This window comes from Chinchilla lanigera, unplaced genomic scaffold, assembly GCF_000276665.1.
Source record: "Chinchilla lanigera isolate Chin_1 unplaced genomic scaffold, ChiLan1.0 scaffold00023, whole genome shotgun sequence".
Lineage (NCBI taxonomy): Eukaryota > Metazoa > Chordata > Mammalia > Rodentia > Chinchillidae > Chinchilla > Chinchilla lanigera.
This window is the reverse complement of record NW_004955424.1, coordinates 3,831,571-3,841,821: the sequence shown is the minus strand read 5'-3', so window position 1 is coordinate 3,841,821 and position 10,251 is coordinate 3,831,571. Positions and strand designations below refer to the sequence as shown.

The 10,251-nt window shown below is 36.8% G+C and overlaps 1 pseudogene; it reads right to left on the bottom strand.

Moving 5' to 3' along the window:
- Nucleotides 1-928: 928 nt before the first annotated feature.
- On the bottom strand, nucleotides 929-9,736 carry LOC102019617 (annotated as a pseudogene).
- Between the last annotated feature and the right edge of the window lie 515 nt (nucleotides 9,737-10,251).

Genomic DNA, 10,251 nt, shown 5'->3' with positions numbered 1-10,251 from the left:
TATACCATTCAACTTTGGCTATAGAGTCAGCTCTCCAGGTATTTTTGTGACCTTTCCAGATAACAACCTTCACTGGATGTTAACCATTTTTCTTGTTGTTATAATCCTGAGTTGTTTCTTTTATTTTGTACTAAAAATAGCATAATATAGTATGTACATGTCTGGCTTCTCTGCCCAATATTTGATTATGCACTTAAGTATATTATGATATTGTATGCAGTAGTATTTTGGTTTATTTTTACGCTTTCACATTTTAATTTAGAAATTTTCAGGCTTTCAAAAGAATCTTCAGGATGGTAGCAAATTGCACATAAAGCTATTACAGGACAGATTATTATGAACAAATTCACAGGTGATGGCTATGCATTTAATGTATCTTTCGTTTAGGAAAACAAGAATATCCATTAGAGGACATACAATTCCCAGAGTGCACCTTGCCATTTGGACTCTGCATGATTTCATCCTGCCATGCTAGTGTCCTTGGGATGCTTGTCTTGGCCTTGAAGTTTTGAGGCTGTAATCTAGGATTGGAGTTGCTTATCTATTTTTGTCTGAAAAAGGTAGAAGGAGGTGGAGTTTAGATACTTTAAATTTCAGATTTGTTAGACTTGCTTGACCAGATGTTGACTAAAGTTTTGCTGAATTACATGGTGTGATTATTGGTGACTTCTTACAAGTGGGAATCCTACTTGGATTTAGAATATGGAGGTGGTAACAAAGAACTCAGTAGTGATGGCTTAAAAGCTGCAAGGACATGGACAGAGAGAGACAGCCCACCAGCAGAGACTGATCTCTTATAATTTTCTTAGCTTGGTCCTCTAAACTCAGCTGGGTAGGTGTTTGAAGAGAAGAAAGTAAAAATCCCATCTCAGTACTTTTATTCTTTTCCAAATGTTAAGGCTCTTGACATTCATGGCTGTTTTGAGGTTCACTCAGAAAATATACCCATAGCCACATATTTTTTGAAGCACCAGGTTGAGGAAAAAGGATGGTCTTCCACATCATTACGGTTTTCTTGTTGCAAGCCATGTATAAGCTTCTTTTGAAATGTGCACAGCCCTGACGCATGGCCCGGACTGCTCACTCACTGGGAGTTTCCATGTATGGTGGCTTTGTTAGTCTTCCTTGGGTGTAGTCTCTGGGTCTGGGAAGTCTGCTGAAAGAGTATAGTACTCAGGGAGGAATTCTCCAGGGTGATTGGGAATATCCATCAGCATATGCATATTTTTTCTCTTTTGATTTTTGATGGCAGTTATACTGGGTGTTAAGCTAATGAGCTAATAGTTGAAGTTTTATTTATTTCATCTATAAACTCTTCTATTTCATTTAATAAATCATCATTCTTAAGTGTTACATCACCATCTTCTAGTTCTTTACTAGAGGGCAATGATAGTTGAATGTCATGCAGTGCCCTACATCCATCCCTCAGGTGCAGCAGACAATTCAATTTGAGCAGCTGAGTTTTTATAGCAGAGCAGTCTTTGACCTTGTGCTGAAGGGTCATCACATCCTGCATCACTGTATTTTTCTGGTACATCTACACACATCTTCTGAGCCTGGAAAAAGCAGATCACTCCATAGCTTTCAAAATGACCCAAAGAACCTTCTCTGTAAGGAAAGCCTCTGTTGCAGTCAGGATGGTATAATGCTCTTGTCCACACAACCCCTGAGGTTACCTTTACCAAAGTCCTTCCTAAGACTTCAAACATTTCTGTCTCACTGCTCAAAGAAATTCATATTGTGAGACTCCACAATGACAAGAGGAGCACCCACAGGCATATCCACAATAAATATAAGATCATCATCCTCAAGGTCACATGATTCAAGTTTATTCAGAATACCTATGCTGTGCATTTTGGAGGACTCAGACCTGCCCAAAGAGTGGACATTTCCAATGGGTTCCAAGTCCTTGTCATAGCACATGTACATTCCATCAGACCTATAAGAAGGAGAGAGTTCAAATGAAGAGCTACTGTATCTGGTGAAATTAAGCTATGAATTTCCAGAAAAGTATGTTTTGCACATTCACTCCTGTCACATATGCATATCTATCCATTCATCCATTCTTTATTGAAATCCTTTTAATTTCCCTTCGGGAATCAAATATATCCTTTGATGGTACATTTTCATGCTTTTCTTCCTTGAGGGAATTTTCCTCAGGAGTTATTCTAATTCTGAAATCATTACTACAGTCTTCACTTAAATCATTCTTATCAGAAGATGATCATCTACATCATCACCCTCTTATCTCATTTTAGCATCATGTTTCATGGTCTGGTCAATTTTTGTTCTATAATTTTCACTTTTAATTACTTCTTGACCCTTATTTGTAGTGCTGTCCTTAGCTAAATCTTCAGTCTCTCCATCTATGCACATGTCAGTCGGTGAGTTTTTACCATCAATTTTAATAGTTCCAGAAAATAGAGGTCAGCTAGTTTTCATTAGAGAAAGATAACTCATTGTATAACCTAAGGAAGAAGTTACACCTAGTCCATTTGGTAAAGCCAAGTTCTTTCCACTATGGCATAAGCCCAGTTAAATCCATACCCCAAATGTTCCTTCTCATAAGTACTCCTGACTGCCAGAAATTTCTACTTAGTATACTCAACTGAAGAGGCACCTGAATGGGTAGCTGTTGGTTCTGATAAGGCTTTGTGAGATCTACACCACTACTGAAAGAGTTTGACCTGATTATATCTAAAGGAAAAAAGAATGAATTGCCAATGGAATGTGAAAAACTATGTGCATCATTTTCTCATGAGTAATAGAATTAATATTTTCTGGGAACTGTAGTAGGCTTTCTCCAGAACTGTTTCTGCTGACCAAGAATTTGCTCTTGGTCTTTCCAAGCTGCTTTATGATCAGTTGCCATAAAAGCCATTCAACTATGATTTTGGAACACTGATCAAAGGAAAGGAAGTTCTTCCCAAGAACGTTCCTTTAGTAATTTACCCAGATTAGATGGCCCAAAAAAAAACACTTTTGGTTTACCTTCTCTGTAGATGACACAAACAAAATGGATAGTTTTGCTAACTTTGATGTAAACAAAGAAACACTTCTCAAAGCTCCTTTTATCCCATCTTTATGATACTTCCATTGAATAGGAACATGATTTTTTCCAGGATCACTTAATTTGTTATGTAAATTTTGAGTATTATTAGGCTTTTTAGTGCTTTACACACTTTTTTTGGTATTTCTTTTCTTTGCTCCAAATAATAAATGGGACAATAAGCAATCAGAGCCATTGTTTTAGACATGTTGTTTAGACAACTATTCACAGTTGTTACTCTTGGCCATTCCTAATAAATTCAACTATTTCCTATAAATTCAACAACTATTTCCTATAAATTCAACAACTATTCACAGTTGCTACTCTTGGCCATTCCTAATAAATTCAGCATTGCCTACATGTCCTTTTTCTTTTTGGTACCTGGGATTGAAGTCAGGGCTTTGTGCATGCTAGGCAAGCACTCTATGTCCTTCCTATAAATATTACTCCATAATTTATCAATTTGGGTTCCAAATTGATTTTTTTTTCTTCCATCAACTATAAAATGTATTTGTTCATAAAACTTATCAGAATCTTGTGTGTGCAGAGAATAGCTGCAGCCTGCAGCAGGAAACCCAGGGACCTGGGCCTGAGACTGAAGGTGAGTGAAGACTGTGAGTCCACAGTGCCAGCAGCAGCAGCAGTCAGCATTGCACCAACAGCACGAGGGCATGTGTGATGCCACAGTGGCTGAGTTCTCCCATGTTCACATAACTATATATCACTGAGGCATTTATAGTTTGGGGTTGTTGGGAATTAAGTTGACAGGGGCATTATCATACCTATCTTTTGTTATAACTATCTTTCATGTAGCTTTTTAAATTTACTGTTTATTTCCTCAGTATTTGTTTTCGATGTATATTTTGTAAAGTAAATAAGGATAGCTTATTCTTAAATTTTTAGCATGGATAGATATACACCAATAGTTTTCCAAAGTGATAACACATTGTCAGTGTATGAGCATTTTAGCTACTACTGGCTCTAGCTTATAGTTGATGTCATTAGTCTTTCTCCTCAACCATTCTGAATGACACCTCATTATGGCTTTCATTTCCATTAATTTTTAATACATAATGTTGTATTCCTCTCCTATTATGATTTGTCATTTAAATTTCCTCTTTTGTGAGATGTTTAGGCATTTTACCCATTGCTTTAAAAACTTGGTGCATTATGATACTTTTTATTATAACTTTTTAAGAGTTCTTTGTTTCCTAGAAATGAATCATTTGATACATGATTGTCTTGTAAATATTGTCTCTTTGCATGTTAGTTTTTCACCCATAATAACACTATTTGATGAACTAATGATAGAATCAGAGGTTTTATTATTTTACCTCTGACATTTAAGTCAATGCTTAATCACCAGCTGAGTTTTGTTTTTAAGGTATGAGGAAGGATCAAGTATTTGTGTTTTGTCTCTTTTTATATACTGACACTCCATAGTTCCAACACTGTTGAAAGGTGAATATTGTTGTTGCTCTCTGAAGTAAGCTCTGTCTGCATGTTCTGTGTACAACTCCACAGGGACATAAAAGCTTTTTCCAGTTAGCAGGTGAAATACCATTGAAGTCTAGCATATGGTGTGTGTGTGTTTTTTTAAATGTTTACTTATTTTGTTCAATGGGAATATTTTCCTATTCTTCACTACCTTTCAAATGGATAAAAGGAGTGTGTTAAATAAAAAAAATATAGCTAAGTAAAACAAGTAAGTAGAGATGTGAAGACTAGTTATTCCTTGCAGTCTGGTGCATAGAATGTTTTAATTCACATAAGAAAAATGCATCCCTGGAATAAAAGTACTGCACAACTGCCTTAAATAAAGAATCCTTCTATTCTCTTTCTCTTGAAATGTTGAAATGCAGGATAATAAAATAACTGAGTCTCTATTGATTCTAGAGTTTGAGGTCTTTAATGGGCAAAATGAGGATAGTGAGAGCTAAGAAGATATTGCTGGATTGTTTTTTCTCAGGAAGCACCACTTTCTCATTAGAGAAAGGTTTCAACATTCAGGAACATCATGCATTCCCATATACCATACTTAATCACCAAATGAATAAAGACAATAAATCTATAATTCTTCCTAACATGGCTCAACTGTCTGAGAATTACTAAAAAGTCCAAATCAAAGTGTCTTTTGAGACTAGAGACACACTCTTAGCAGTGAATCTCTATAAAATTACTAATAATAATGCAAAACAAATTAAATAATCCCATGATACATTGCCACAGGATAAACATCTCTATTCTAAAAGGGAAAAGTAGGATAATAGAAAGAAGAGGACCAAAGATGACCAAAACTAACTAGGGAAAACATTAAATCCAGTAGCTCCTGTCTACAATCCAGGAAACATGAGTATTATATGGAAATTCAAGAAGGCTTAGAAAGCCCTGGTCTTATGCCCTTGGAACCTCTTTTGAGCTGGCTTCTCTTGTGGCCTGCAGTTTCCCCAGCAGACATTTCCAGCTCTTTACATCTCAAATTTCTTGTGTTCTCCACTGCTGTATTGGCTTCATTCCACAACTCCCATTTCTCAGGGGAATAGTTCCTAGCATCCTTGGCCTTGCTTTAATATCTGGGTAGAAGCCTCTCTGACCAAACTGTTTACAGTCTACATGCCTAAATAACTAGCATCACAGGAACAATGCCAATGTGTGCTACCAGGTCCAGAATTACCCAGGGTCATTAGGATCATGACCTCTGAGTACCTGAATGGTCAACACAGTGAAATGAACCCTATGGAACCAATTTTCTAGATGAACTTTCATAAGTAGGGGACCCAGGGATTCTTCTATCATATGAAATATTTATACTTGTATAGTATTATATATGCAGTGGGTGGAGTCTTACTGGTTCCTGAGACTCCCCAAAAGTATTTTTCTTCTTGTCTCTATACAAAATACTTGGTTTCTTTTTAATGGTACTAATCTTTTCAGAAGCATTATCTCCTTTGCCAGATCATTACACATGGTTCCTTCAGAACTAAATTTAATTTTTTCAAATATTTTTGTCCTGCTAAGTATATATCCACAAGAAATGTGGATATATTTGTCTGCCTTGGAACTTCCTATACAAGATCACTTTCTTTAAATTTAATCTCTCAAAAAACCTCAGTTTATAAGCAAAATGAAGTATTTTTATTGTTAGTTTGTTCTTTTTACTAGAGAGTAGTATGCATTGCTTCTATTGAACCTATTTCTATTGCATTCTGGTCTTTGAAACTCTTACCAGAATCACTCATCAGACTCTGCTTACAAATTCTAGGGCTTCTCTTATTTTCATCTCCAAACCTTTCCAAATTTCTCCTAGAGGCCAGTTTCAAGCACTTCTGAATCACAAGTTCAACTTTTGTGAATGGCTCCACTCTTGGTACCAAATTTCCTACTACTAGGGCAAAATACCAACACCAAAAATTTAAAGGAGGAAATGATTTATTTAGCTCACAATTTCAGTGGATTTACTCCATGGCAGAGTGGCTCCAAGGCAGGAATATCATTCTAGAAAATCATGGAAAAACTGCTTACTTCATAGCAACTGAGAAGAAAAAGGATAGGGGAACAGTGACTCAGAGGAAGGTCCAAGGACCAGATATAGAACCCTAAGTCACCCAAACACACCCAGACACACTCTTTACTAACCTCCTACATGACTGCTCCCAAGCTGTCAAGGTAACAGTTAGACTTTGCCAGTATAATGAAGCTGACACACATTCTGCTAAACAAAACAAGCAAGACACAGGAAGAGAAATATTATATGATCTAAGTTATATGTGGAATCTGAAATAGGCAAAGTGATAGAAACAGAAAAGAGGATGGTAGCTACTAGGTGTTGGGATGGACAAGAAAATATGATGTGGGTCAAGGGATATGAAGTTTCACTTATGTTAAGAGACATGATGATGGAAATTGAACACATAGTATGGGAAGAATATTTTAAATTTGGATTGCCAACTTAAAATATGTTGAAAAGCTAGATTTTATGTATAATTATCTTTCTCTTACACACACACATACACACACAGTAGCTACTACTATGTGATGTGATATTTGAAGTAACTTGATTATGGAAATAATTTCAAAATACATCCTTACATCAAAACATCAAGTTATTCAACTCAGATGTCCATTTTTGCATTGAGTCTTTGAATTTTGAGGTTCTGGTTTTTTTAAAAAAATTTTAATTCTTTATATGTTCTAGATAGAAGTCCTTTGAGTGACAATTGGCTAATTTTTTTCCAAATTCATGGTTTTTCCTTTTACTCTATTGGTCATTTCTTTTGATGTGCAAAAGCTTTTCAATAAGATGAGATTCCAATTGTTGATTCTTTGAAGTATTTCTGGCACAGTTTGGTTTTTATTCATGAACTCTGCATACTCCTATGTCTTCAAGATTTCTACCTACTTTCTCTCCTAGCAGATTTAGGATTTCTGTTTTAATATTTAGATCTTTGATACATATTGACTTTCGTTTAGTGCATAACGAGAGACATGGGTCCAGGTTTATTCACTGGCATGTGGAAGGCCAATTTTTCCAGCACCATTTATTAAAAAGGGTGTCTTTCTTCCAGTGAACGTGTTTGGGCTCTTTCTCAGTGATAAGGTGGCTGAGTGTGTTTGTAGTTATGTCTGCATCTTCTGATCTGTTCAATTCTTCTTCAGGTCTGTTTTTTTGCCAATACTATGCTGATTTTATCACAGTAGCTTTGTAGTATAATTTCAAGTCAGGAATTGTGATGTCTCCTGCCTTTCCTTTGTTGCCTAGGTTTGCTTTTGCTATTGTAGACTTCTTCTCATTCCAAATGCATTTTAGGAATGTTTTCTCTAGATTTGTGAGGTTTACAAATGGTATTTTAATTGGCATTGCACTGAATCTGTATAACAATTTTGGGAATATGGCCATTTTCACAGTATTGATTCTTCCTATCCATGTACATGGAATATCTTCCTATTTTCTGAAATCCTCCCCAATCTCTTTTTTCTATAGGCCTTTTGGTGGAGTTTTGGGGGTTGTCTATGTAGAGTATTATGTCTGCAAACAGAATAGCTACCCTTACTTTTATCTGTGTTCCTGTTGCATGGAGTATTGTTTCCTATGCTTTGACTTTTAGTCTATGGGTTTCCTTTTGACTTAAACATATTTCTTATATTTACCATGTTGTTTGATTTTGTTTCTTGACCCACTCTGCCAGTATCCCTTCACTGGATTGGTGAATTGAGACCATCTACATTGATGGGTATAACTACTATGTATTGGCTTATCTTTGTCATGATATTTTCCTGATGTTGGTTCCTCCTTTTCCCCTCTATTTAATTGTTTGCACTGCTTGGTAGTTCCTTTCTCTTGTTGTTCTTGAAGAAGTGGTCTTTTTTCTAATCTCTTTCTAGAATATCTTTTAGTATTCTTTGTAGGGTTGGTGTGAAATTTATTAATTTTTTCAGTTGTTTTTTATCATGGGAATATTTTATTTTTCCATTTATTTTAAAGGACAGTTTTACAGGGTACATCAGTCTTGATTGGAAGTTGTTTCTTTTCAGGACCTGGAATACTTCAATCCAACCTCTTCTTGACTTGATGGTTTGTGTTGAGAAATGTACTGTAAATCTGATGGTCTTTCTTATATAGGTGGTCAGTTTCTTTTCTCTAACAGCTTTTAATATTCTGTTCTTTTGCTGAATTTCTGTGATGTTGATAAATATGTCTGGATGTCGATTCACTTTGGTTGTGGTTAGTTGGAGTTCTATATGCCTCACTTACTGTGATGTCAGATCCTTTTTCCATGCTTGGGAAACTTTCTCCTATTACTTGTGCAAATGGTCTTTTTACATCATTTTTGTTAACTCCTGCTATTTTTAACACCAATTAATCTTACATTGTTTTTCTTTGCACCATCTTGCAGCTGTTTAATTGTTTTTTCCTGGTTCCTTGTTATTTTTATGAGCTTTTTCCTTTCATGATCATTAGCTGTAATGCTCCCTTCAAGATCTGAAAGTCTGTCTTCAACTTCATTCAAGCAGTTTTGCCAGCTTTTGATGGAAATTTAATTTCCTGGATATCTGTTTGTGTCTACTTCATGAATTCTAATTCTTTCCTAAATTGTTCATTCAAGGTTTCCATCATTTTTCCCTGCTTCTCTATTTTTTGTCTATATATACTTTAGATGTGCTGAGCAATTCTTTCATTATTGTTGTCATTTATTTTTTTACCTGAGAGAGTATTTGTTTTTGGTTTTGTTTTTTTTTTTGTTTTTGTTTTTGTTTTTTTTTTGGTTTTTCTCAAGTACCAGGAACTGAACTCATGACCTTGCGCTTGCCAGGCAGGCGCTTTGCCTCTGAGCTAAATCCCCAGCCCCTCTGAGAGAGTATTTGTGATCTGATGTCTTCTATGGCCTGATGGAGTTGTTTCTTTGCTTTAGTTGCTATCATTTCAGAAATTTCAGGTGTATAACTTTCAAGCTCTTCTGTGTCAATATATCCTGGACTTGTTCTGGGTGGAGTGGAGGTCTGAGATCACATTTTGCTCCTTCATTTTGTCTATTTTGAAGATCTGTAGGTTCCTTGAAGCTCAGCCTCACTCCCACAATGGTGTGGGTGTGGTGGGGCAAGGACCAGGAGGTCCCCAGTGCTCAGTGTGGCTTCCACAAGGGTGTATGTGGGTGGAGTGCAGTTGCCAATGTTCCCAGGGCTTAACATGGCTCTCACACCAGTGGGGAACTGGTAAGGGCAGCTCACTAAGGTTCCCAAAGCTGTCCAGGGTTGAGTTCAGCTCCCGCAAGGGTGCAGAGGGTCCAGGCATGCTCACTGAGGCTCCTGAAGCTGTCCAGTGCCCAGCCCAGTTCCCAGGGCAGTGAGGAAGGGGCACAGTGACTGAGACTCATGAAGCTGTGTGGGGTTCAGTCTGGCACCTCCCTGGTGGGGGAGGGGCAGGGGAAGCTCATTGAGGTTCCCAAAACAGTTCAGGGCTCAGCCTTGCCCTTATGAGGGTGTTGGGAGGCAGGGCATTGTCACAAAAGCTCCTGAAACTGTCCAGAACACAGCCTGGTTGCCACACTGAATGAGAAAGAGAGTAGAAGTTTTCTGAGGAAGTGAAAACAAGCTTTGGCTTGGTTCATTTGTACAGACTTTGAGAATAAGATGATACTGCCACTGATGAGTTTCTTTTAAATGACTGTTTTCTCCACCAGTGTTTTATAAATGGGTGTTGCATT